The sequence below is a fragment of the Vulpes vulpes genome, chromosome 13 (genome assembly GCF_048418805.1).
Source record: "Vulpes vulpes isolate BD-2025 chromosome 13, VulVul3, whole genome shotgun sequence".
Classification (NCBI taxonomy): domain Eukaryota; kingdom Metazoa; phylum Chordata; class Mammalia; order Carnivora; family Canidae; genus Vulpes; species Vulpes vulpes.
The window spans coordinates 37,893,854-37,921,625 of NC_132792.1; the positions used below are offsets into that span (position 1 = coordinate 37,893,854).

At 50.0% G+C, this 27,772-nt stretch overlaps 1 long non-coding RNA gene and 1 other non-coding gene across 2 annotated transcripts in view; both read right to left on the reverse strand.

Annotated features, from left to right (window-relative positions):
• Positions 1-1,548: 1,548 nt before the first annotated feature.
• Positions 1,549-27,772, reverse strand: part of LOC140595160 (uncharacterized) — a 30,201-nt gene continuing 3,977 nt past the window's right edge. Inside the window, exons 3-4 of the long non-coding RNA XR_011996565.1 lie at positions 16,166-16,343; positions 1,549-4,748 (exon numbers count right to left, since the gene is read on the reverse strand). This is a non-coding gene — a long non-coding RNA (uncharacterized lncRNA). The remainder of the gene's footprint in view (positions 4,749-16,165; positions 16,344-27,772) is intronic.
• LOC112932610 (U6 spliceosomal RNA) lies at positions 4,073-4,179 on the reverse strand. The gene has a single exon (XR_003237505.1). It is a non-coding gene; the product is annotated as a U6 spliceosomal RNA (small nuclear RNA).

A 27,772-nucleotide genomic window follows, 5' to 3' on the forward strand; every position in this document is an offset into this window, starting at 1 on the left:
GGCGGCCGTCAGTCCTTGGGGTCCCTCGACTTGCAGCTTCATCAGTCCCCCATCTTCGTCTGTTGTCACGTGGCATCCACCCTGTGTGTCCCTCTCTTCTTCATGTAAAGATACCAAGTGGATTAAGGACCCACCTATACCAGTGTGACCTCATCTCAATTTAATTGCATCTGTGACGACTCTATTTCCAAATAAGGCCACATTCTTGGGTACTAGGGCTCAGGACTTCTATATATTTTGGGGAGCGGGGGGACACCATTCAACCCACAACGGGGTCTTTGGACAAGCAACCAGTCAGCCAGCAGCCAAATGCCGTTCTCTTGGAGGACACACTTCCCTCTGGTAGAGGTAAATAATTTATTGGGTTTTATTCCAGTGTTAGTGTTTACTTGGGTTCAAATTCAAGCATTGAACATTCTGGTGAGATGCTTATTTACAACTTTAGCTGGAAATGTTTCATGCAGTCCTGAGGCTTATACTGGTAAGGTTAGGGAAAAGGCCAGTCCATGCTGTTACCTGCTATGGCACCTGATCTTACAAGAATGTGAGCAACTGGATGAGAATATGGGGACTCCTTCCAATTTTTTTTCTCTTTCTCTCTTTCCCAATCTCTCTATCACACACACACACACACACACACACGCACACGCGCGCACACACTCATATGCTCGGAGAGAAATAAGAAAAAGGAGCAAGAACTAAAGGCCGGTCACGAACCTCTCAGTCGGAGGGGACTGGTGGGAACAGCACGGCGGTCCAGGCAGGAGGATACGCGGGAACGGGGGAGCGTGGGAGTGCGAGCCAGGAGGATGGCATTCATGCAGTCCTTCACACGTTCACTCCACACCCTGCATCAAACCGTGGCGACAGCACGGAGCCCTCAGAAGACAACCCTGGTTGTTGTTAGGGATTCCCAGAAGCCAGGGACATCAAGGGCGGTGGGCAGGGAAGGAGAGAATGGTCTATGGCGGAGACTCGGTCAGCACAGCAAGGGTGAATCCCAGAGGAGATGGCGGCGGGGGGAGGCTGGGGATGGAGATTCAGAGGGATTCATCCTCACAAGGGACAGTTTGCCTTAGATGTTGGGAGGACCCTTGCTGACTGCATGTCTTAGTGGTCTCGCCTAGTGACTAAGCACCACCTGACCCCTGGTGCCCAAACTCTTGGGTTTGAACCCCACCTTGGCCTCTTACCTACTCCGTTATCATAACAAGACCCCGCACACTGAGTGACTTAAATGACAGAAATTAGTTTTCTCACAGTTTTGGCCTCTTCTTGTGTCCAAATTTTCTCTTACAAAGACACCAGACAGATCGCATTAGGACCCATCCTAACAGCCTCCTTTGAACTTAATGACCTCTTTAAAGGCCCTGTCTCCAAATACAGTCACATTCTGAGGTGCTGGGTGTTAGGGCTTCAACATATAAACTATTGGGGATGTGGGAGCCCCAACACTTGCTGTCCGATATTGGCAGGTTACCTTCTCTCTCCGAGGCTGAGCTTCTGTACGACGGGGGAGGCTGTGGGGAACTAACAGGTATCCAATGCTTTCTATGTTTTAAATACTTTATATTTATTACCTCGTTTAATCCTCACAATAGCCATAAAGTTGGTATTATGACACCAAATAAAAATACCAATACACCAAATACAGCAAATAAATACCCAGTTAAATCAGATTTTAAAAATGTGTGGTTTTTTTTGTAGTATAAATATGTCCCGTGAAATACCTGAGACATACTTACATTAAAAATTGTTATTTATTTGAAATTCAAATGTAGTCAAGTGCCCTGTGATTTCTCTGGCAACCTGATCTCCTGGAGCCAGCGGGGTAAGAAGGGGCTGTTGCAGTGAGCTCAGGACTGCTGCCTCGGGAGAAGGCGACTGTCTTCTCTCCTCTTGCACTTCCTTTAAGTGCTACTGAGACCTCCTGGGAAGGCAGCTGAGGCCAGCAGAGTTCCTGATTTTAAAAGGAATTTGTTTTCTGCCTCTTTCTTTAGATTCTTCTTCTTTGTCACTGGCTGGTGTGGCTTGAATAAGCTTTTCCTTGTGTTGCAGTAAAACCAAAGGTGCAGATGGGAGCTCGGGGGGGTGGGGGTGCAAGTGCCTGCCCTGTGGGTCTGTGCTACTGAGACCTACCTAGCGTAGGGAAACATGACTCCCCTCTATGACCTCGCTGTGCTCATCTCAGTCCTACACTCAGTTTTGGACTTAGAACTGTCTGCCTCGTTTTGCTTTTCTTCATCCAGAGGTTTAGCTCTCTTGGGAACGCAGAGTGGAGGTTTGAGGAAAGCTGGTCAAACCTTAGTAATAAGCAAAAGGGTTATTTCATGACCTTTTGATGTCATCTAAAGTCATGCTACTGGGATCCCTGGGTGGTGCAGCGGTTTGGCGCCTGCCTTTGGCCCAGGGCACGATCCTGGAGACCCTGGATCGAACCCCACATCGGGCTCCCTGTGCATGGAGCCTGCTTCTCCCTCTGCCTGTGTCTCTGTCTCTCTCTCTCTCTGTATGACTATCATAAATAAATAAAAATTAAAAAAAAATAAAGTCATGCTACTCAAAATGTGGTTTGCTGACTAGCAATGTCACCTGGGAACTTGCTAAAATGCGAATTCTCAGGCCAAGCCCAAGACCTACTAAATCAAAATTTCTAGGAGCAGGACCCAGAAGTCTGTCTTTTCATATAGTCTGGGAAGCACTGATCAGAGCAGCTTGCCCAAGGGTCCTCTCAGTCTCTATGGGAATGCAACATAGTTTGTACTGTTGATTTGGGCTCAGACCTTGTACAATACTAGTAAGATGGTGACGATTTTATTTCCTGCCCAGATAGAAAGGACAACCCTAAATATTACGGTTTTACTGCCTTCTTGGCTACAAACCAGTTTTGCATCTGATTTTGGAATCTTACCTCAGCTCTCCTTGCTTCCCCCACTGACGACAGAAGTCCTATTTTCTCATTTTCTCTTCTGATCCAGCATTGCCATCCTCCTGGTTCCCTCATTAATGAACTAAATAAAACTCTGACATGTGCTTACTTATCTATATGAAAATCAGGTTTTTAATATTTTGGGAATTACACTTTGACAGAAGGATAACTGAGAGAAGACAGGCCCCATGTCTTCTTCAGACTCCTGGCTGACTACTGTCACAACACTCTGTCTCCATCTATTTATTACAAACAACAGAAGCTGATCCAAATTAGCATAAATAAGAAGGAATTCATTAGAAGCCCGGAAGGGTCTCATGGGACTCAGTTCTGGGAAAGATAGCCAGGCCTCACACTCCCCCACTCCAAATGCTCTCTCTGGTTAGGAGCACCACTCTCTGGCTTCATTAAAGATTGGTTTCCCTGTTTACTTATCAGCCTGAACGTGGCTAAAAACAGATCTCGTTGATCTTCCAGCCCCAGGATCTGACTTGTCCCTGACAAACCAATAAATCAACTAGATTTGGGTACTTGCTCACTTGCTGGGGGAGGGGAAGGACCACTCACCAGGAGCTGAGGTTAGAGTAGATATTCTAAGAAGCACTGATGGGCAAGCGTGGCAGATTTACCTTTGACATTCTGCCCCTTAATAAGACTGCTTTAGAGAATCAGGACAGAGAGATGATGAAAGGGGTGTTCTTTCCAGGGCTCCCTGCCTTAGACTTGAAAGTGGTCTTGAGACCAATTTAATCCAAACTATCCCTGAGGCCTAGCAGACGGGAAAGCCCTTCGGCTTCTGCAAAGGGCAGAGTTAAGGCTGAAGAAAGAGAGGATGATTTTTAATTAAAACTCTTTGAAATGGAACCTAATAAAAAACATAATTTTTAGGGGTTATACACTTAGTTAATTGATCATTGAGAAAATCATGGCACACTGGCATGCATTTTTAGTCAAAATACTTATAACAAATCTCTGAATTTCATCGCCTTAGTACAAGTTTATTTTCCACCCACAGTGGTATAAACATAAGCAGGTAACCCTGATCAGTGGGTAATAGTTCTTTACTTTGATTAGGTCTTTAAAATTTATCATTAGTAATGCTTTGTGCATATTTTGTTAAATTTACAGATATTGGAGGATTTTGATACTAGTTTAGGAATCATATTTTTACGTGTCATCCTTGCGCAGGGGCCATGCTAATCTTCTCTGTATCGTTCCAATTTTAGTATATGTGCTGCCAAAGTGAGCACAGGAATCATATTTTTAAAAAGAATACATTTTCTAATCATTTCTTGCCAGTATTTGGAAATATAATTTGTTTTCTTAGATTGATCTTGGCATAGTTATCTAACAATCAGGCTAAATCCACTTAGTCACTTAATAATTGATAGGTACATTCTTTTGTATTTTCTACATGATCATATTGTCAGAATACCTTTATTTCTAATTCTTATGCCTTTGTCATCTGGAGGATAGTCAGATAATAATTATGGTAGAACATTAGTGAATTAAGTATTCTTCTTAAGAAGTTAAAAAAGAGGAGCGAAATAAACTCAAAGAAAGTAGAAGGAAACAACAAAGATTAACGCAGGAAATGAACACATAATAAAGAAGATCCACAAAGCAAAAGTCTTGTTTTTAAGACTAATAAAATTGACATACTCTGCAAGATTAATAAAAGAGAGAGAGAGGAGGGCGTGATCCTGGAGTCCCAGGATCAAGTCCCACGTCGGGCTCCCTGCGTGGATCCTGCTTCTCCCTCTGCTTGGGTCTCGGCCTCTCTCTCTCTCTGTGTCTCTCATGAATAAATAAGTGAAATCTTTAAAAAGAGAGAAAGAGAAAGAGGAGACACAAGTTAACGATAGTAACTGATTTTCTAATGTAAATGTAAAAATCGTGTAATGTAAAAATGTAAAAAACATAATTGGATATATTAAAAAGAAAATACCATCTTTTGAACAACTTAATGCCAACGAATTGAAAAAAAAAATTAGATAAAATTGAAAAATCCTAGAAAAATATAAAACACCAAAACTGATTCAAGAGGAAATAGAAAATGTAAATAGTTCCATAATCAATAAAAATAGTCAAATAACAGGAAATATCCCTACAAAAAAATAATCCAGCTCCAGGCAGTTTTGCTAAGTGATATCAAACATTCAAGGAACAAAAAGTTCAGTTTTATAAAAATTATTCCAGAACATGCGAATGTAACCTGTCTTAATACCAAACTTGACAAGGATGGTACAAGAAATGCAAATTAATTAATCCAATACCATTTATGAACATAGGTACATTCTACACAAAAATATTAGCAGACTTAACTCAGCAATGTGAAATTTAATAATATATCATGAATAAGCTGTAATTATCCACAAAATGTGAAATTCTAACATTAGAAAGTTAATTACTATGATTCACTATGCCTCTTCCAGGAGGATACAGAGGTCACAAGGAGCGCGAAGGTCATAAAGCTTCAAGGGCCCCTCACAGGGTCACCAGCTCTATGTTCCCATGACTGTGTTTGTAAAAATATTTTAAATGGTGTTTCAGCCACAATAAATTAAGACCACTGTCTTTTGCCTGTCGTCTTGGGTAGGTGACTTCATCACGGCTGTGAACTCCGTGGGATCCTGCTGAGAGGACAGAGGTTAACGAGGACGTACCTGAGCGGGGTTTAGTGGGATGTACGTGGTTTCCAGCCCCCTGAACCTATAGTTGGGCTGGTGTTAGCTCCCCCCCTGCAAAGGACTTCCTGGAAGTCTCCCACTCACTGTGCTGACGCAGTGAAGTGACACGGGGTGCAGGGCCGGAGGCGCTGCCGTTCTGCATGAGGCCCCAGCACCCACTCTGGAACTAGGAGGAGCTCAAGAGACGCAAGGCTCCAAGCGTACCCAGTGCAAGGCTGCGAAGCATTCTTTGAATCACGGATGGATAAAACTGTAGTTGGAGAATTCTGTGCTAATCATCTTCAGAAGGGAAGTTCTCTGCTGTCAGAAACGTACTTGGGAAGGTAGCGTGGACACGGATAAACACCCCTTACAGTCTTTCATATTATGACGGAAAGTCTCAAAAAATAGAATTTAACCTGAATTCTTGCGTGTCCTACAAATGCTGAGCCCATCCTGAATGTGAAGTTGTGTCTTCTGCACACATATCAGATCGTGCTTTTGTGCATCTGATCTATCCGGTTCTGAGGAAGCCTGATGGTTGCAGAGGAAACAGCACGCAAGCAGCAGCCCGATGAGACGTGTTTCCCTGAACAAAAGCCCGACCCAGATTTGTCTCTGATTCACTGTGCAGCATAAGAGTAATTTATTGTACAAGCATGCAGCTCAATACAATAACTTATGAAGCTGAAAGTAACTTTTCTATACCATTAATAAATAATGAGAAAAAATATTTTTTTGCTAAAACGCTGAATTTTTTTTTCTCTTTAGAAAAGATTACACAATTGTTATTGTATGAAGAGTTAATCAGAGCATATGGAGCCCAAGACTGTGTGGGAAGGGTCTTGCCCTTCCCGTCTTTAAAACTTGATTTCTTCAGGACGCCTGGGGGGCTCAGTGGTTGAGCATCTGTCTTAGGCTCAGGTCATGACCCCGAGGTCCTGGGATCGAGTCCTGCGTCGGGCTCCCTGCCTGGAGCCTGCTTCTCCCTCTGCCTGTGTCTCTGCCTCTCTCTGTGTCTCATGAATAAATAAATAAAGTCTTTAAACAAAACAAAACCAATTTGATTTCTTTTTAGTGAAATGAGGAGTTTGGATTAAACAGATTCTAAAGCTCACCTTCACTTGAAGACTTTATGAACGTGCATTGCAGAGTCAGCCCAAACCTGAATATTATTTATGAATAATATTGTCACCACCGAGCTGTTCCTGTTCCCCAGGAATTTATGGCCCGGTGAGCTAGGATCGGCCCTTGGTTTGTTGTGACAGGGCCACGTTTGCTGGGAGCTCTGTTCCTTCGTTCCCAGGCCGAATCCTGGGCCCAAGGAGCCCCATTTCTGACTGCTGAAGTTTGGAGGCTGTGCCTGAGCATGTTGTTGTGAGGACGCTGCTCCATTCCAGCAGGAGTTACTGGGCCTCTGGTTAAGTTGCCATCGTCGTCTCCGTGATCCTCCGACAAGTCCTGCCCGTGGGGCCCGTGACGGGAGGTACCCCTGCCTGGCAGTCTGGGCCGTGACGCCATGATGCCATGACTTTGCTTTCATGGACCCTAACGTCTGATAGGATACCCTGTTTGATGTCTGATTGCTCTGAGGGGCCGGTCTAGGATGCTAGCGGTGACTTCTGCCGAAGGGATGATGCTTATTGTCACGTGGGACATTGGCGTGACAGTGCTCTGCAGTTCTTTTTGCTAAGGAACCATTGTCCATATAAATGTCAAAAGCAAAATTTCCATCAACCAGCTAACATTCATTCTATAATAGAATAATGGCAGTGTGTGCTTCCGTGGACACTTCTATTCTTATTTCCGTGCCTAAGTTAACCAATGGCTGTTTCTGTTCATTATTCCTCTGCTGGTTTGATTTGCATCCCCTCTTTTCCCGACTTTAGGGTTTGAGTTCGATTTCTGAATTCAATGGGGGGATTCTGGCCGTGTCAAATGGCAGTTTTTGAACCTGGCAAGATCATAATTGTGTTTGGGTTCGATTCTGATTTCCAAAGATAACTTAAGGAGGTGTCAACAGCCCTTCATAAGGTCAGTTGCATAAGCAGGTAATTAGTTTGAGAACGGAGTGTCAACATGGATAAAAGCTGCTAATTTGGTGATTTTTAAAGCTGTTTGAGCTGAGGCAGACACCTCTTAAATAAGACTCTTGTCTGCTATGGCTGTTTTTGAAGATTACACGCGAGTCAGTTAGATGATTCATCCACTAATCCCCTCAATAAATATTTGCTAAGGCACAGGGCGAGAAGCTGCTGACCACCTCACAGAGACGCTGCAGCTGTGCGGACCGAGGGTTAGCACGAAGAAGATGCAAGTTACGGGTCACCTTGACCCAGAAGAGGAAGCCCTGCCTCTGGAGTTCCGCTCTGAGGATGGGATGCCGATAGATGGTGTTGATCTACGCTGGCTTGGCAGACGCTTAATGGCGCAAGAGGAAAAAAAAGAAAAAAAAGAAAATGGCTCAACACCAGTATGGTCCTTTGGAGATCCAGAAACATCAACTCTATTTAAGGAAGAAAGTAGTCATTTGGTTGCTGCTGCAGAGGACTAAGTCACAAAACCAAAAAAAAAAAAAAAAAATTACATGGAGCAAAAGGTCACGTCACGTGTAAGTCTCTTCAGATGGGTAAACCATCGCTCCACAGTTGGGTCAAATTACTAGCATTGATGCAAGCACAGTTCTAGAACATGCCACTAATTCAGTCACTGAAACACTCAAGCAATAGCTTTCACTGGCGCTCTGTGCTCGGCCTTGCTGGGTGCTGAAGACTCAGAGAGGAATAAGCCGCACAGAGGCCGGTGTAAGGGGCCGGTAGGTGAACCAGCACTATGGGACAGCTGGGAAAGCCCAATGGCCGAGTACTTGAAGGCGCCGGGTGCAGGGGTGAGGCCGTGGCGAGGAGGGACGCGAGGAGAGAGCGCATGGCTAACGCCGTTGACAGCCTATCCCTCAGCCATGTCCCCGCTCATCCTTTCCGATAGGAACTTGCCTAAGAAGAGGAAGAATGCATTCAAAGAAGAGGGGCTCCCCCGCCCCCCCAGTCACACATAAACCATAGCAATGCTTCTCCTTTGCCAAGGATTTCTCCAGGGGGAGCGAGGAGCCTAGACCCCCCTAATGGGCCCAGTGGGAGAGTCTGCTGGGAGGGATTTCCCTCTCTGATAAAAGAAGATGTCCTGGGGGGGGGGGGGGCAGGGGGAAGCTGTTATTTTTTTCCATCTTTGGAAGTGGTTTCGTGTGGATCTGATGTTCGGAGTTGAGGCCTGCCGTGTGAGACCACGTGGGGAAAGCCGAGGAACGGAGGAGGCCGCCGACGGTGCGGACATCGGCAGGCTGCTGAGTTAGCTGGCTCAGGAGCTGCCTGGGGTGCACGGCCTGCCAGGAGGATTCCAAGCCTCTGCGTCTTACGATCTTAAATCTCTAGCTTGAAGCTGAAAGCATCCCGACTGGTACCTGGTACTAGAGGCTTCCTGCAGGGGGTTCTGAGCAGAGTCCTGAAGAATGCATGAGACATCACCAGACAAAGAGGTGGGTCTGGGAGGGACGCTGGGCTGCCAGCGGGGCCTCATATGGGGAAGCACGAGCGCTTCAGTAGGGCTGCTGCAAGACGTGGGGCGGGAGAGAAATGCGGGACCTCGTGGGCCACCAGCCAAACCGCAGTGTGTCCTGACACAACCTGGGGCGCCCAGGGTGGCTCTTGGATTTGTGTTTTATAGTGAGGTACAGGTTAGGGGGTTTGGGACGAAACAGAGGGCGCTTGGGATAGTCCAGATGAGAGACGGGGTAGTGGGGCAGGGACTGCAGAGCAGGCTGCACAGCTCCGCAGGACTCAATGCCGGGGTAAACGTGGGCGGGTCGGGGGGACCCAGGGAGCGGAAAGGCCAACTGGTGGGTGTCTAGGCAGGCAGAGGTTTAGGACCGAGGCCGCGTGCTCTGGGGAGGGCTCTCGCCTGGACAGATCGGGGGTCCTCAGCAGAGGGATGCCACCGAGCCCTCATGGCGGGCGCACTGTGTGCAGACTGAGCCGAGATGCTTCTCTGGAAACACCCGCACCGTAGAAGCAAAAAGGAGGAAAAGGTAAGGAAAGTGGGACAAAGGAGGCAAAGAGGCACCAACCAGAGAACAGGGGTGACGATGGGACACTGGAAGCCGGGGGAAGGTCGCTTCAAGAGAAGAGAAGGGGCAAGAGTGTCAGGATCTGGAGAAATGCCAAGTGAGGTGGTCCCTGAGAAAACCCAGGGGGTCTTAGGGAATGGAACTCACTCCCGGGGGGAGGGGACGGTAGGTGGGGGCTTGTGCCACGGCCGTGGACACGGAAGGCGACGGCGCGGGGACTCGTGTGGGTTGTGAGCTCTCAACCTGGCCGTGCTGCACCGGTCTGCAGGTCTCAGTCCCTGGGAATGTGGTTTAATGGGTGTGTGGCTGTGCCAGCCGGGGCCGGGGGCTGGGGGCCGGGGCCGGGGGGTGGGGGGCATCAGCGTCCCCAGTGATTCTATGGTGCATCACATTAGAGATGGCCTCTCCCGAGGATGCTGGGAAGCAGGAGCAGCGGCTTGGAGATGCCGCCTCCCCAGGGAGGAGGAGGCCGGGCCGCGCCCTGAAGGCCCGGGTGGGTGTCGGAAGAAGAGGCCCCGGGCGTGAGGACGGTGTGTGCTTTGGAGGAGACGAGGAGGTGGAGGGAGACTCGTCTTCTTCCAGTTTTTCTCTTGGGTCTCAAGGGCCGAGGAGCTCGTCTGCGCGATGACCTGCCCGACGACTGTTCTCTGGCGTGCCAGCATCCCCACCACACTACCTGCCCGAGTGCTCGGCCTTCCGTGGCATCTCTTGCTTTCTTTGGGGTTGTTTGAACTTGTTGGTCTGTCTCCTGTTTGATGAGGGCATCAAATTTTGTCTGTTTTTTTTTTTTTTTAAAGTAGGCTCCATACCCAGCGTTGAACTCCTGACCCCGAGATCAAGAAGTGAGCTGAGATCAAGACTCAGATGCTTGCCCAACTGAGCCACCCAGGTGCTCCAGACTTTAATTCTCTGATGTGCCTGCAGCCCCTACATTGGCATCAGCCCACCACGACCACCTACAGGATGAAGGGATGGACATTCACGTTGTGCCCGAGCTGGTATTCCAGATGGGCTCCTGGCTCCGCAATCCCTCAGAGCTGCCCCTCCCGGTCTAGAGCTTAACCATCACATGCTCCATTGTGAAGCCAGGTGTGTACACCTTTTTGATACTCTGGACTCCATAAGGAAGGGGTTTTGTCCAATCATCCTCGGTTCCCATCGTCACCCTGAGCCCATAAGGGCATGTGTTCATTCAAAAAAACACAGGCTGAGGATTGCTAGCTCTGTGCTAGGCCCTTTAGGTACCATTTTAAGTAAGATCCAGTTTCTTATCTCAAGGGTTTACCATCCAGGGAGGAGGCGGACCTACAGGCAAATAATAAACAAGCGAGCAAGTGCCAAGGTGGGATCTGTGCAAAGGACGTGAGGGGGGCCCGGTGCAGGTGGCTGGGAGGCTGGTCGGGGAAGTGTCCTCAGAGGGGCTCCCGCTGGAGTAGGGAGGTGGGGGCATGCGGCTGGCAGGCACGGCTGGCGGGGGGAAGGGTGGTGGTGCTGGTAGGAGAAGGGCATTGGGCAGAGGGGAGAGCGTGCCCGTGAATACAAGGGGGCATGCGACGGTGGGGGTGGAGCCACAGCTGACGTGGAAAATACACCCACGATTTACCATAATCAGAGCCGGGGACTCACACTTCACTCTGGCGGCTGAAGGCAGAGAGTCGAGCCCTTCCCGCCTGCGGACGGAGGGAGCCCGGGCCCAGGGCACAGAGCCCACCGGGAGGTCCCCGCCCTGAAGCTGGGCTCTGCTTCCTTTGTTCTTTGCAGTTGATCACGGTGGTGGCAAAGGTCTCATTTTTCTCCACCCTAAATCCCGCATCTGTTGCCTGAGACTGATCTGTGTGATTATGCCCTTGTTTTAATATTGATCTGCTTTTATGGCACGAGATACTTTCAAATGATAAAACTTGCTTTTTTTGAGATAAAAAAAAAACCGGTAGGAAAGGAAATGGACTATAGTGTCTATAGAAGGATGGAGGAAATAAACATTTTGGGATAAACATGGCCATTTTCAGTCTATTGCGATCTCTTGGGGGCATTTGTGTCCAAAAGGCAACTCTGTACGCAGAATGAGCAGAAAACGTGTGGGCTGTAAATATGGAATGCTTCAGGAAAGACGTTCTTCTTTTAAAATGATCAAATTCAGAAGAAAGAGAATCGAAACTAAACCCCATCCCTAATTTGTGCTAAGAACCATGTGGCCAAGGTGTGCAATTTATAAGTGAAGTTATCGTTGGCTTCTTCCACCATCATGCCATCATGATTGGCTTCCTCAACAAAAGAAGAGCCACTTCCCCAGGAGTACCTCCTCCCTCCAGCCTCCGTCCTGTTTAATTGGTTTTGCTCTGTTTTTTCCTGCGGGAAGAAATGGAGAAGAGGTTGTGGGATGGCCCAGGAGAAGCAGAGCCCCCCAGACTTCTCCCTCTTTAAACAGAAGCAAACAAGCAGAAGGTGTCTCAACATTTTGTTTTAAATGTTGTAAGTTGGATCAAGTCATTTACCTCCCTTCGCGGTGCCACCTACGCCAGAGAAAAGTATGTCGTGTATTTCTTGCCAGGGAGGGGGAAAAAAAAAGTCTTCAAGGGCTTGATAATGCGGTGGGTCAGAAGCACATGGACGTAAGCGGTAGGCGTCGAAAGCCTCCATGAAAATCCTGCTGTGATCATGATGCAGGGCCCGCCATTCTGCTGTTGGGCCTAGAATTGCTGTGCGATCTGTTGTCCTGGGAAAAGATACGGAGATATGCCAACATTGCGGATTATTCTGATGGAGGGGTGATGCCCACCTCGGTTGTTAGCGGCTGGACGGCAGAGCTGCCTTACGCTTCCCAGGACACCCGCTTGGTTTAAGCACAATCTCTACACATGGCAGGCGTCTCATGAGCATGCGTGGAGAGCTGGGCCTACGCGTGGTCAACCCCTGGCACCATAAGAGGATGGTTCACTCATCAAACAAGTCTTCGGCTAAGAACACTGGAGCGCGTGGTTGAGACGTGCTTGTTCCGAAGAAGGAAAGTCGGGTTGACCTGGGTACCGAGGGGCACCTGAGGCAGAGGAGGGAGCGGGATGCCTGGGACCCAGGGCACTTGCACTAGAGACGTAATGTCAACCACCTCTGTCATTTGGAAATTTCTAGTAGCCCCATTGGAAGACGTAGAAGCAACAGGTAGAGTTGATTTTGATGTATTTAGCCCAGCATATTAGAGATCATCGTTTGAACGGGTAATCGGAATAAAAATGATTAGTGAGATATTTTACTTTCATTCTCATGCCGAGTCTTCAAAATCCAGTGTGTGTTTTAATCTGACAGCAAATGGCAGCGCAGAAGGGCTGAGTTCCAAGTGTCGAGCCGCCGCGCGTGGCTCGGGTCCCGCAGAGCGCCCGGAGGGCCGGGTGCAGAAGGGCAGCAGGGAGGGGGCATGCAGCGGGGGGCGCAGGGCCCAGGGACAGGAGGAGGGGCAGCAGCAGGCCGGGGAGGGGCGGTTCCCTCAAGGCCTCTCCTTCAGGGTCTTCAAGTGAATTCATCCAACCCGAATTCCCCTGGTTGAATAAGTCTAAGGAAGGACTAGACAACACCGAAAGGATCGCCTCTTCTCTTCTGGAAGGGCGACCATCCGCTCGCCTGGGCTGGGGGGCAGGGGCACACGACGGCCGGGCGCTCGCCTCCTGAGGGGTGGACATCGCAGCATTCCTCCTCCTCGTCAGGACCCAGGCAACACGCCCCATCCGACGTGTATTTCTCTCCCGGGGAATCGATTGAAACTCAGACATTTTGGGACTGCTTTTCTACTACACCCCTTCGGACCCTGCCTTGGGAGCTCCCCACGCTGAGGCCTGGGAAGTCAGAGATGAGGCTCTTGCCGGCCTGCCCTATTCTAGAAGTTTTCCACCTTCACTCGCTTCACCCCACCTCACTGGTTCTGGGAGCGGCGCAGTCCAACCTGGGAGGCACAGCTCCATCAGACCCACAGCCCGAGGCCTGCACCTCATCTGTTTTTTGGTTCCGCTTTGCTTCTTTGTAAGAGGCCTCCTCTCCATTGGGTCTTTCCATGGGTTTCCCGGTCACGTTCTTTCCCATCACGGGCCAGTATCTGCATCTTTACCCACAAGGATGGTTCCACCCACAAACCCACCCACTAATTCACCCACGGACCTTCCCCTCTCAGTATGTCCACAATCACCATCACCACCCGGCGGATGGGCAACCACCTCCTGCCCGTCGTGTGTCCGGTCGCTCTTACTAGGGACTCTTTCCGAGAGTTGGAAGAGGACGGCTCGCGATGCTTTCCAAACCTGGGATCCCTGAGCAGGCGCGGGGAGGGCTGGCTCTTCCTCCTAATCTCTTTGTGAGCGCCTAGGTCTGGGCGTGTCTTATTATTCCCTTTAAACCCACTACCTTTGTGTCTAAAACCCCAGTTGTGTCCCTAAGGAGACCTTCCTTTCCCTCTTGCTCAAGCCGCCCATCTGCTTTCATTGGTCTTTCTCTCTGCTCCTGTTTAGACAATAGGACAAACGCATATTTTGACGACCAGTCCAGTTCCTCCTTGAGTTTCCGAGCAAACCTATCTCTGAGATTACGCCTCTTAAATTGCCTTCTTAACTCTTGGGTTGATAATGATTTCAATGAGCATTTCGAGGTGGGGAGGGGGATTCTTTGATCTGTTTTATCTAAATCCAGGATGATGGAATATTCTTCTGCAACAACGGCTTCTATTCCCCTTGACATATTCATTACCGAAACCTACCTCCCTTTGGGAGCATCGCCTTGAAGCGTAAGGCAGCGGCCAGGGTTTGTGTAGGTAACAGACTCAGGGCAAACCTGAGGCTAAGAGCTTCGCTGCCATTATTTCACTTAATTTCCAGTATAGCCACTGAGCTAGGTATCAGTAATATCCACAGAGAAGCAAAGGAAGAGTCAAACTAAGCAACTAGCCCACGTCATGCGAGTAGTAGGAGGTGGAACTAGGATGGGAATGCAGATGTGACCCAGAGGCAGTGCTCTCATCCTGGGCCCCGCATCCCTTACCCGTTAGGAGGTGGGCCGCTGTCCGTCCCTGCCTTTTGATTTAAAGCCATATTCCTTGAACACGAATCTCACGGGATTGTTGGCTTCCCTTTCCTGCTATGTGTCCAGGATGCATTTCCTTGCAAACGATGCAGTGGAAATGGGTAGGAATGAGCGGGATGAGTAGGGAGTTCCAGATGGAGGTGAGAAATGCTGAAATGATGGGTCGTGTCCATACATCGCCCATGCGTATGGTTCTTGGTGACGGACGCCCATTTGCCCCATGGCTGAACCGTCGGCTTTGGCTTTGCTTAGCCGTACTGGAAGCCAAACTGTCTAGTCCTGAATCGGCGACCCAACAAGAGGGGCTGAAATGATGAAATCAAGCCAAATAAAAATCAAACCCCGTGCGTTGCCACAGTGGAAGAAGAAGGGCTGTCACGTGCCCGTTGCTGAATATTTCAGAGATTATCGTTGCCTGGGAATGGAGTTCCAGCGACTGAAAGGCAGAGGGATGACGGCCTTGATGCGCTGCCCGTTCATCCTGCTCATCCTTCTGCCAGGGAGTTAACGAAGCTGAGGCGCGAGGGATTGTTACTGAACAACACAACATCCGCTTCTTAAGCTCAAAGTAAAGCAGAAAAGGAAGGTCCCCAAAGTCGTGAAGGATAAAAGTTCAAGCTCGAGAGGGAAATCGAAGGCAGGTTGCTATAAACCTTGACTCTCAACCCTGCTACTGATGCAGACGGGCCTGTGGATCTTCTGAGATTTGTTACTTTTTCATGCAAATTTGAGATCATGCAATATGAAAATAATAGCAAAGCCTCCCTTTAGGTTCCACATTTCGGATAATGTAAATTCCCCTTATTTGTCGTGGTGCCAGCAGGAAATGGATGGCACGCTTGAGACAGATGAAAGGACTGTTTACAGAGGAGCGGGCAGGGTGCAGGGACACTACGGGAGACCTGCAGGGACAGGAGAATGGGGATGGCAGCCCTCGGGGGCTCGGGCCTTCAGCCGGGGACCCCGCTGAGCAGTGTGGCCCAGCAGGTGGGCCCCCAGGAGTCCGTACCCTAACTCTCTTTTCCATGTCCCTGCCTCCCTGCAGGTGCTGCTCACCGGTAGGACTGGCTGGAAGCCAGAGGCAGGGGGACTTGCTGATTCGAAACCATGGATCAACTCCCTGTGGGGAGCCGGGAAGATCCACAAACCAAGCCAAAAAACGGGGCCAGGAACCACAGAATTCCACACCAGCAGCAGGGTGCCCTCCCCAACCCTCGGTCGGCACTCAGGACGGAATCGGACCGATCATGAATTACGAGATGCTCCCAGGAAACGTGCCTTCCACTGACTTCAACCTCCCCAGGCCACCGTCGTCTCCAAAATACCACGTAGGTTTGGGGTCTTTCTACCGGAGATTTTAGGCTGCAAGAAAGAATTCCTTCTCACCTCTGTTTATGCAGCTTCCATGTGCTTGAAATGCCACAAAATTGGGGATCCCTGCGGGGCTCAGCCGTTTAGCGCCCGCCTTCAGCCCAGGCCGTGATGCTGGCGTCCCGGGATCGAGTCCTCCGTCAGGCTCCCTGCATGGAGCCTCTCTCTCCCTCTCACAAATAAATTAAAAAATCTAAAAAAAAAAAAAATCCATAAAATTAAGAATTTTTCTCAATACTATGGTTATTTTGGGGGAGGGGATATGTCTGGTGCTGCGCAGCCTTCTCCTCTCCTCCCTAGGATTGACTGGTACTCCGAGAAATTAACTTTGAACAGAATTCACAGCGTTTCCCCCCAGTGGCTGCAGAACCTGGGCCAGGGCGTCGCCTGCCACGGCCTTGCCTGCTGCTGGCCTAACGCACGGTCCTGAGAAAGGACTCCATGACCATTTCTTGACTAAGTGAACAAAGCTCTTAAAACCTTGCATAGCTTGAAACTGAATTGTGCCTGTTTCTAACCCTGTTCCCTGAGCCGTGGTGATCGTGGGTGTCAGCATCGCCGCCGTGGTACCGCAGCGGCTGGACAGTGGGCCCGCGGGCCTGGGACTGGGCATCCGCGACGAGTCCCGCGTGCGATCCAGTCTGTAAGAGGTCTTCAAACGGAGTTGCTGCCAGTCACAGTGTTTCCCTGAGACCCAAGAAAGTCATCTGTCCCCTCGGATCCCTGTGAGTGCACGGCGCTCGGCATCCCCAGCCCGCCAAGAGTCACCGGGCACCCGTCCTGCCAGTCGTCGGCCTGACTGCAAATGACAAGGCTCAGGGGGCGACACCGAGCCCGGGGTCCCTGCTGCCCCGCCAGGACCAGGTCGGGTGCGCGGGAGGCCAGGGAACCTCGTTCAGTGGGCTCTGCCTAGAGGGCGGCGTCCCCGTGGCTCCATGACGCTCCATCTGGGGCGTTTGTTATCCCGGAGGTCACAGTAGGAGGGAGAAGAACAGTCTTTTCTCTCTCTCTTCTTTTTGTCCTTTTTTCCCCTTTACTTCAAGGTCCTCTCCTCTGCCCAGTGACATCACTGGAGCTTTGGCCTCCGGCCTGGGGTTGCAGGTGTTAGCGGGGCTCCCCCTGCAGCCATTGCTGGCTCCTGCTGCTGGGTCACCTACCCAAGCCTCTGCACCGGGAGGGGGGATGTCTGTGCACATTGCCCTCCTCCCCCTCCTCCTCCTCCCCCTTCCTCCTCCTCTCCCTCCTCCTTCCCCTCCTTCCTCTCCATCCTCCCCCTCCCCTTCCTCCCCCTCTCCCTCCTCCTTCCCCTCCTTCCTCTCCATCCTCCCCCTCCCCTTCCTCCCCCTCTCCCTCCTCCTTCCCCTCCTCCCTCTCCATCCTCCCCCTCCCCTTCCTCCCCCTCCTCCCCCTCCTCCTCCCCATCCCTGGCCTCCCCTTTCATCCCTTGCATGTCTGAAGCAGGTGTGTCCAGCCGGGGCTGCCCCGGGGCCTGGGAACCCACTAGGCTTCCCAAGGTCCTCCCTCACCAGGGCGGCCCAAGCCCCTCCGCCAGGCCCACCACGAGGCCACGCAGACACTCAGATGGGAGGACGCGGCCCAACGGACCCGTCCGAGGCTGCGGAGTCCGGCGGCCGAGCCTCCCAGCCCTGCTCAGCCTCCGTTTTGGGGTCAGTTAGTGCCAACCGTCGTTTCTGTATGGTTGCTCTTGTTCAACGGCCCTACTCCACGGCTGTTTCCCAGCCACTGTAACTCGGAGCCTCCTGGACGCAGAAATCCCCGTTGACGTGTCTCCCTCCCTTCCCGTTTCTTCTCTCCCTCTTCTTGGATTGCGTCTCCACCTCACTCCTAACTCCACGGTTTCCAGCTGTGTGTCGCTTGGCTCTGTTTCTACCGCAGACTTTTCTGTAACGTGCAGCTGGACTCCTTCCAGGTCCCAGATGTGCTGGTCACTTAAGCCGAAGCAGCTGGGCCTCGGCAGGGTCCTGTCCCCGCAACGCGCCAAGCCCGCCCACCTGTGAGAGGCAGCAGCGCCCTGAGCCCGGGTGGGGGGCATTTCAAGGGGTCAGAGGGGCGGGAGGTCCTGGCCGGACCCAGCAACCCGGGTGGGGCACCCCAGGCACGCGGTGCTGCTGCAGGTCCAGGTCCCACCTCTCGTCCGCAGCCAACGGCTGTCCCCCTGTGGGGATCGGGGCCAAGCTGCTGCCAGGAGGGACAGAGTCCAGCCTGGGTCCAACTTTCTCCTGCGTCCTCACGACCCTGGGCAAGCCCTCAGCCGGGATCCTCGGCCCTAGCCCAGACATTGAAGATGGGGCTAAATGGTGAGCTTTCAAGCTTCTTTCTTTTTGAGTCCCCACAGCTGTGCGGTGGTGTCTCTGCGTTGGCACCGGGTGCTTAGACCTGCTGCTGGCGGCCCTACGTTCAGGCTGGGCCCCAGGGTGCCAGGGGCAGGTGGCGGAGGTGGCCTCCCGGCGCTCGGAGCCCCGCGGCTCGGCCACCCGGCCACCCAGCCACCCTCCTGGCTCGAGGACAAGCCCCTCATGGATGCTCTCTTCCCTGCTCCTCCCCTGGCCCAGGCTGCTTTCCTCCTTCGTCCTCCCTCCTGTTACCCCGTCCTCAGCTTCCCGCTGGGAGGTCCCGTCATCCAGCTCCATCCTCCCAGGAGTAGGCCTGGGACAGAGCAACTTACAACCTCAGGGGGAATGAATGCACGCTTGGCCTGAGAACCTTCCAGAATACTAACTGGAGCCTCTGTGAGCAGATGTGAGCAAAGGGAACTCTTCTCTTTCTTCTTCCACGTGGAGTCTCACCCCCAAAAGCCCCATTTCTGACCCATGCGCCAAGGCCCATGGAGGTGAGGGTGACTGTGCTATGGGTCCCACCGTCCAGCCACCTCTGAGCTGGCTTCACTGAGCCTCGCTGGCTCCCTACGGCACTGTGGGGCCACCGCACACCCTGTAATCATCACTCCCAATCCTCGGTCCTAACAGCTCAGAGGACAGTGTTCTTCACCTGGATTAGCAGCCTCGGAGGTTTGGATGAGCGAGGACTTCCGGGACTCCCAGTCTTCCCCAAGTGCTCCTCGGAGGGAGTCTACGCCCGTGGAGACAAACTCCCAGCACCGGACAGCCACCCCAGGGGACACAGCGTTCTCTCCGACGGTCAGGGTGAGGTGCCCGAAGCACCTGGAGCAGCGTTTCAGCATCAGAGACCGTCCGTCCCTCCATGCAGGTGAGTTCCGTCCGCGGCCCAGCTGTGCAGCGGCCTGCAGAGGAGAGCTGGGCCCCGAGGGGCCGTCCCAGGGCGTCCTGGCCGTGTGGACAGACCAGTACTTTTCCTCTCATCCTCAAGGAACGATGCAGCACTGCACCTGAAGCTTTTATACACTGATTTATTCTTTCCAAATAATTGCCACCCTGTTTAGTGACAGGTTACGAGCTCCCGACCGCAAGGACGTTCAACATAGTCAACGATAACGCTCTGAAAGTCCATATGAAGCTCTACTGAGCCGCTTTTCTCTCTGCTAACGAGGGGCCACGTCTGAAAGGGGCAATATCCCACACCGCCGGGGCCTCCGGACGAGAGAGAAAGAGAGAGAGGCAGAGACACAGGCAGAGGGAGAAGCAGGCTCCATGCAGGGAGCTCGACGCGGGACTTGATCCCGGGACTCCAGGATCGCACCCGGGGCCGAAGGCAGGCACCAACCCGCTGAGGCACCCAGGGATCCCCTAACACTTAATTTTTAAATCAGCATTTATGGCTCTACGTCAGAAGAACTACGGTCCCTGAAATGTCCGAATCTCAATCCCCAGGACCTGTCGATATGTTTGTTACCCTCTATAGCAAAAGGGACTTTGCAGGTGTGATTAAGTGAAGGGCTTTAGAGACAGGAATTTATCCCAAATGGTCCAGGTAGGACTGATGCAATGGCAAGGGGCTTTATAGGCAAAAGAGGGAGTCTGGAGACTCAGTGAGAGAAGGAGATGCGGGGATGGGAGCAGAGTTAGGGGTGATCCAGCCGCTGGCTGGAAGAGCCACGGAATGCAGACAGCCTCCCGCAGACAGAGAAGCCGTCGGACTGAGTCTTCTCTCCGGTCTCCGCTAGAAGCACAGACCTTCACTACCTGGAGTTCAGTCCACTGTGACCTACAAAACTGTAAAATAATACATTTCTGTTTTGCTAGGCCGCTGAGTGTGTGGTGACTTGTTGTAGCATCAGTAGGAAACGAATTCAGGCCCAACTCCCTTCTTCTGTTGTTTCTGCGTTGCTGCTTCTTGTCAGCAGGTCGTCTCATTTTCCTGAGTCCAAAATCATAAAGGTTTGGGTAGGATTTCTTTAGATCCCAAAGCGTGCTGACTCATAAATTAGGCCCCTGCCTGGGGCCATGCTTTCTTGCCAGTTCCCTCCCCCATCTCACATGAGCCTGCCCTATCAATCCCACATGCATAGTTTCAAGTCATAAAAGGAATTCTCAATGATAATTTTTAAAATGGCATGTTATACTTTTGTTCACTTTGTGTAGTTTCAGGGGTGGTTTGTAATACTTTCCAGTCCCTACTAAATGATAAAATTGAGGCCAGAAGGCCAGATCCGTAGATAAATGTGAATTACGCCAGCATGATTCTTAACATGACTTTTTTTCCAGAATTCCCTTCTAGTAAGTGAATTCTTTCATCATCAAGAGAATGTCATATAAACATAAACTCTCTTGATGATGAAAGAACTCATTTACTAGAGTAATACATGGGGCATATGGCAGTAATTTTTTTTTTTTTTTTTACCATCATTGGTTGCTGAAATCTTGTTTGATCCTAAACAGGGAGAATTGATTGTTGTTGTTTGCTTCTTTTAGATATTTTAGACAGATTTTTACTTTGCAAATTCTTTTTTTTTTAAATTCAAGTGCACTTAACACACGGTGTTATATTAGTGTCAGGTGTACAGTGCAGTGACTCAGCAATCTTATGCATTACTCAGTGCTCATCAGGAGAGCCCTGCTGAAGCCCCATCACCCATCCCCACCCACCCTCCCACCCTCCCACCAGCCGCCCCTCTGGGGACCATGTTTATTCTTCATAATGAAGAATCTGTTTCTTGCTTTGTCTTTTTTTCCCTTTGTCCATTTGTTTCTCACGCTCCACTTATCAGTGAGACCATATGGTACTTGTCTTCCTCTGAGTTATCTTCCTTAGCATAATTAATACTCTCCAGCTCCAACCATGTTGTTGCAAATGGCAATTCATTCTTTTTTATGGTTGAGTAATATTCCACATATCAGGCCTTCTTCAGCCATTCACTCATCGATGGGCACTCGGGTTGCTTCCATATCTTGGCCGTTGCAAACAATGCTGCGGTAAACACGGGAATGCATATATCCTTTAGAATTAGGGGTTTCGTATTCTTGGGTAAATAACCAGTAGCGGAGTTACTGGATCACAGGGTAGTGCTAGTTTTAAGTTTTTAGGAATATCCATTCCAGTTTTCTTTTTATTGGTTTTAGTGATGGCAGATAAGAGACAAGAGAAATATTAGTCATCTCTGCCACAGGCACTTTGCAAAAAATTTCAGCTCACCCCCCCCCGCCCCCCGTGGTGAGCAGGCTGTGCGGGTGCTTCAGGGGTCTCCGTTATGCTTCTAACCCTTCTGGAAGAAGCCCGCTCAGTGTGCAATCATTTCCAGGACAGTCTCTGCTTCAGGGGTTCTTGGTTCCTCCACTGCTCCTGCCTGGGGTGGGAGAATGAGTCACGTGGGAAGTGGAAACTTCCTGACCCCTCCCGCTAGAGTTCATAGGTCTAGTCACAAAACGGTAACTATTCTCTCTCTGGTCTAAAGAAAACAATAGTTCTGTGCTCAGACTGCTACATTTTTTGCATCTCCTTGGCTCCCAACTCGGAATCCAGGCTGGGAGTAGACAACTTTCCAGAACTCTCCTCAAGCACACCATGCTGATTAGCTTTAGTTATTTTCTACTGTTAGAGTAGTGTTGCAATATGGGAGGGGTGCCCTCTACGAGTCCTGGTGTGGGGGAAAAAGAAGTCCTTTCGATTTCTTAATACCGGGCCTTGTACCTGGAGGGTCCCCCCATCACTGTAGGGGTCACAGCTGTGAGCCACCTGCCCTATCCCCCACCTCCAAACTCCCCTCCTCTCTGATACCTGGTGCTAGGGAAGGGTGGTCCGGTTGCTGTCCAGGGGCCAGCACAGGTGTGTATACAATCCTGGCACTGACAGTGTGCTCACGATCCCCGTGTTAGATTTCTACCATCATGCTCCAGTCTGGATTCTGCGGGGGAAAACTTATGGCCACGTAGTTGACTTCCATTCAGTATTTTTGTCTAAATAGGGCTGTCTTATACCCATTTTTAGCTAGATATTATATGAATTAATATCTGAATCATACCCAACACCAGATGGAGTTGGCTTTTCCTGAAGAAGACAAAGCATCAGGTTGTGTTTTTTTTGTTTTGTTTTGTTTTAGTTATGAAAATGCCAGCTTGAGCAATTAACTGGCTGGTGTCCTAATTGTCCTAATGTGTGAATCAGAGAGGCCATATGGTTCACCCGATCAACGTGTGGGTGTTCAGAAGAGGAGAAAAGAATCCGGAGGCACACAGTTAGTCACTCAAGTCTACCGTTTGTGTCAGAAGCGTGTTAGTTGCCCAGTGAAGATTTGGAGGAGCAGCTGCTGGGGGACGTGAGCAGCAGCGATGTGCCCCTGAGCCGGTCTTGCAAAGCCTTCCTGTTGTAGGAAGATGAAAATGTTCTTGGAGTCTAAATTACGTGCATTAAGGAATCAGAGGGAGCATGGGGTTCTGTGCCTGAAAATATAAAGCCAATTAAAAATAATGATCATCCTCTTGGAAGCTCAAAATGAAAAAAAAAAAAATATATATATATATAAGTCTTGCCCTCACTTGTTCCTGCCTTGAGGAGCAGCTGCCCCCGAGCTGCCATCCGCTCGGGGCTTGCCTCGAAGGTGCGGGATAGACCCGGCTCGGGATCCTACGGCTGCTTTGTGTTTTCAAAGCTTTCTGTCTGGTGACAGCCACGAACATCTCTCTTCTTTGGAGGAATTCAAGTAATTTTCCAGACGTTCATTCACGATTTCATTTAAAGACTTAATTAAAAAAAAATAAGGGTGTAGACAGGGGTTAAAAAGTGGAGTTATTTTATTTGGTTCTCACAGGATCTTTAAGAAATTTCACATAAAATTGCAGATTTCCCCCCGGCTGCTACCAGCTGGAGGTAAGTGGCAACTGCCAGCCCGAGACAGGGCCTCACGCACCCTTCAGTTGCCCATAGACTCGCCCTGGGCTGGCCTCTCTCCGTCACCAGCTGCCTGGTCCTCTGCCTGAGCCCGACCTGCATAACCAGCTCACACTATGGGGAAACTGAGGCTTAGAGTACTCCGCAAGGCAACACAACGGAAGTCCCGGAGGACTCAACTTTGAGTGTGAGACTAGGAGAGGACCCGAAGCGGGGAATAGTGTTCAAAGGCAACCATATGGTTTCTCCAAGCGCAGTGGTGTGCAGGGGGGCAAAGAAAGGAAAGCGATGGAGACAGAGATGGATGAAGACCTGGGGGGGGCGGGTGGCGGCTCCCGGGGAAGCCTCGTGGGCGCCTGGTGGCAGGCCCACCCACCCTGGAGCTCGGCAGCCCGTCCCGGTGCGATCGCGGCCCTGGCCCAGCACCAGCTTCTGCACCAGCTGGAGAAGGCCCACCTGCAGGGCTGGCTTCGGGGTGCATGTCCACTGTCACCCCTGAATTCTAAGAACGCCATTTCCTTGCACGAAGCCACCACAGCTTTGGACCTGGCCCACCACGAGCTGCTCTTCCAGAGTGGCTCTGCGTCCCGTTCGCCTGCCCTTGTGGCCGGGGCTAGAGACCTGCCTGGGTGCTGGGCCGCCGCGAGCATGGCCCTGGCCCTTGCAGGCCCCATGTTCCTTCTTGGATTCAGTGTTGTGAACAAATGGGTTTCCTCTGAGAATCTGTTTTCTCATGTTGTTGCTGTTTTATAAGCATTGCAAACGTTATAAAGGTGACGCCACATCTGACTTCTCTGCACTGTGGGCTGAAGGCCAGAATCACACACGTGGGCAGCCTCCCGCAGGTACAGCACGCACCCAGGAATGGGGCACACCTGGATACTTCATTCTGTTTGTTTTTTTCTTAATTTTCTTGCTCTTAATTTTCCTTTGATCTTTATCTTGACCATTTATTAATTTTAAGTGTTTTTTAAAATGTCTTGCTGCTGTCAGATATTACACAGACAGAATGAATAACCGAGGTGGGTATTCCAGAAGGCACGGAGTATCTTCGGTGAAACTGGCTCGGGTAAAGGGAAACGGAACAACAAAACCCCATGCTTATGGGCACTAGTTGATTACAACATAAAATTGAACATTTTGACCACAAAGTGCTTGCCCATTCATTTAAAATTCTATTTAATTTTATCTTTGTTCATTTTCCCCAGGTCTCTGGTGTAAATTCCTAGCTCCATGAAGATTTATGGCTTATTTGATAAAATGGGGGGGGGGGTCTCTAGTTGGTTCCTCTCACTACCACAGTTACTCATCTGGTGTGGGAGACGTGCTGGGGGCTGTGAGAAGGTTCTCCCCGCTCCTCCATCCCAGGGACCCTACCTCCATGTAGGCTCTGGTCATCCTCCGTGAAGATCCTGGCCTTCTTCAATCTCAGGACCTCCTGCAAGCCATGCAGGGTCTTAGGTTATATGAAGTGCAGGGAGTTCCGGTGTCGGGTTTTCCACGTTGCCCTTTGTCAATGACTTTCCTGGGATACGCCAAGATTCATATCCAGGTCCCGTTGGAATATTTTCCTCCCAATTTATCTCCCAAGTGAAAATGTACCAGCTTCACTTCCTTTTCTAGAACATTTCTGAATTCTTACCGTGTTGTTGGGAAAGAAGGAGGGGTACGGATGTTAACGGTGTGTCTGTGTGTCTATACAGGAAAGGGGATAACTGAGATGAAGACAACTAAGGGCGTGGCACGAACAAAACATTCCTGAGTGCGCAGAGAGGGACCTTGCATCCCACCGTTCTCCGCACTGCATGACATGAGACAGCGCTGGCTCGGAGGCACCTTGTTTGGGTTTGGGAAGGGAGGGTGGCTCGGTAAGGGAATGGCTGTGGGGCAATGCAAGGAGAAGGCGCTGTGCAGCTCACACACCAGGCATATAAGGCAAGTCTGGTGTTTGCAACTCGTGGAGCTTCTTTTCTGTTTGGCGACAACGGCTTGCATAGGGCAGCCCAACTGGGGAAAAACTGAAGCGTGTGGTAAGTTACGAAGTCGCATATTAAAAGCAGTAACTGCAAGAAATGGGGTGCACCCACAGCTCTAAATTCAACCCGTAACCAATTAATGAGAGACTTTCTTGGAGAGCACTTAGTTTTGCTTTAGGGGCCCTTCCTAAAGTGTAGTGAAAATGCTCATATTTGGTGACTGGAGTTTCATGGATTTAATAATTTTTATAGTCACAACCATGTCTTACGAGGCCTTCTTTCAATACCTGCTATTTTTTTCTAAAAGTATCAATGTCACTTATTTTCTAAAGAGTTTTAAAATCCTGTCTGTTAAGTTTCTCCAGCTTTGGAGTTGCATGACTAAACCCATTAGGTTCTGGGTCTGGACTAGTTAACACTATTGTAGTTGAGTATGAATTTCCATGGTTGTAGCAGCTCATAAAGTTCAGATAACTTAAACAGGGCAATTCAAGAGACATGGTAACCTGACATCCAAAATTCCAGTTTCTTTTAGGTAAATACTTAATCATGTAGGATATTCCCTGTTCCTCTTTTTGTGTCTCCAGGGCTGAGGAGGTTCTGGTGTGAATCTCGTCTTCAGTCTCTGCGGGTGTCTGCTGGGGCTCAGCTGGACCTGCGTGGAGACTGAAGTCTGCCTCCGCTCCCATAGTATCCACCGACGAAGGTGCCCCTCACGGTTTCTAATCAGCAAGTCCTTTACTCGGCATCTCTGCCAACAACATGCAGCCCGTTTAAATTCCCCAAATGCTCGTAACCAACCTCCACACCTCTCTCCACTAAATGTGGGTAAGCGTATGGCTGCTCTTGCACTCTATTCTGAGGCTGGGAGAGATGGAGAGGAGGGTGGCTGGAGGATGGGACGGGCCACTGCAGAAATGCCTCTGGCAGCACTTAACCTTGTGAAGATAAAGGAAACCTTGTGGGGTGCCTGGGTGGCTCAGTCGGTTGAGCATCTGCCTTCGGCTCAGGTCATGATCTCAGGGTCCTGGGATCGAGTCCTACACTGGGCTCCCTGCTCGGTGGAAGGGGGGACTCTGCTTCTCCCTTTGTCTCTGCCCCTCCCCCATGCCCATACTCCCTCTCCCATAAATAAAATCTGAAAAAAAGAAAAGAAGTCTTCTATAAAATAAAGTCAGGAGGCCAGAAGGGGAGCCCGTATGCCCTACCGCCTGTTGACAACTGCAAATGCAACAGGAAGACTCACACCTTGCCAAGTCCATGCTATGTTAGTGGGAGGAAGGAGGTTTTCTTCTTGCCCAGTAACAACCCAGCCAATGAAAAGCCACCACACTTCAAACTCCCGGTTTACTCCAGTGCACTTGTTTGTAACAGCCCCTCCCGATTCCCCCTCTCCTCTCCTTTGTTCTCTGAACTTGCCTATAGTTTTGCTATAGCTTCCACATTCTGAATTACAATTCTCTGCTATTCCTGAATACCCCCCTCTTTTTTTGCTTGCAAAATAACTGGCAGTTTTATTTTTAAAGTTAACACTCCGTACATATTTTTCTACTCTCCTCGCTACCCTGTGATGAAAGATGCCCTCGGAGGATTTCTTGTCTGGGTTCCAGTTTTCAAGTTAGGAGCTAGCCCTCCCCACTCTCAGCTGTCTGTGTTTTCTAGGAGGATGGTCTCTACCAATTCCCCAAGGGTTCTGATCTGTGGAGGGGCAACTGTGAGAATCCTTTTTTCGAGATCCTGCACCAGCCATACACTCTCTAAATTTTCTCCAACACCCTCAAACCCAGCTCAGAACAAGTTCTCATTGCCTCTGTGTGGTGGAGATATGGCTTACCCATCATCACATGTTTTTCCTCCTTGTTTTGTTATAAACTCTATGCACTTAGTGCTCCAGGATTTCCCTTTGAAGAGCTATTTTTTTTTTTTTCTGTTTCAATACCATTATATCTTCCCCTCTCAAGAGCTTAGTTTGAAATTCAAAGTGAAGAATTTGACTTGCTGAATTCGGCTCTTGCTGGATTCTTCAGCACCTTTCTCTTTCTAGGATAAAAGCCTTTAGCGTAAAGATCTAATTTTAATGGTGAAGATGTAGGGTAAAAAGGAAATGCCAAGAAGTAAGAATACATTTGTCAATATTTTAAAATATTTTACAGCTACTTATATGATACGAACTGAATGACTTAGGTGGTCTAGTATAAAATTTTGCTCTTTGGGGAGGAACTGGAAAGAATCTAGGCACATTTCTAAAGATATTAACCTTAAATAGCTTTTGAAATTTACCATAAGAAGCAGATTTTTCTCTCCCTCCTGGGCTGTGAAAATATTCCCTATGTCAACCCCTTCTTTTCCATGATCCTCCATAACGTGGGAGGGTTAGCTGGCA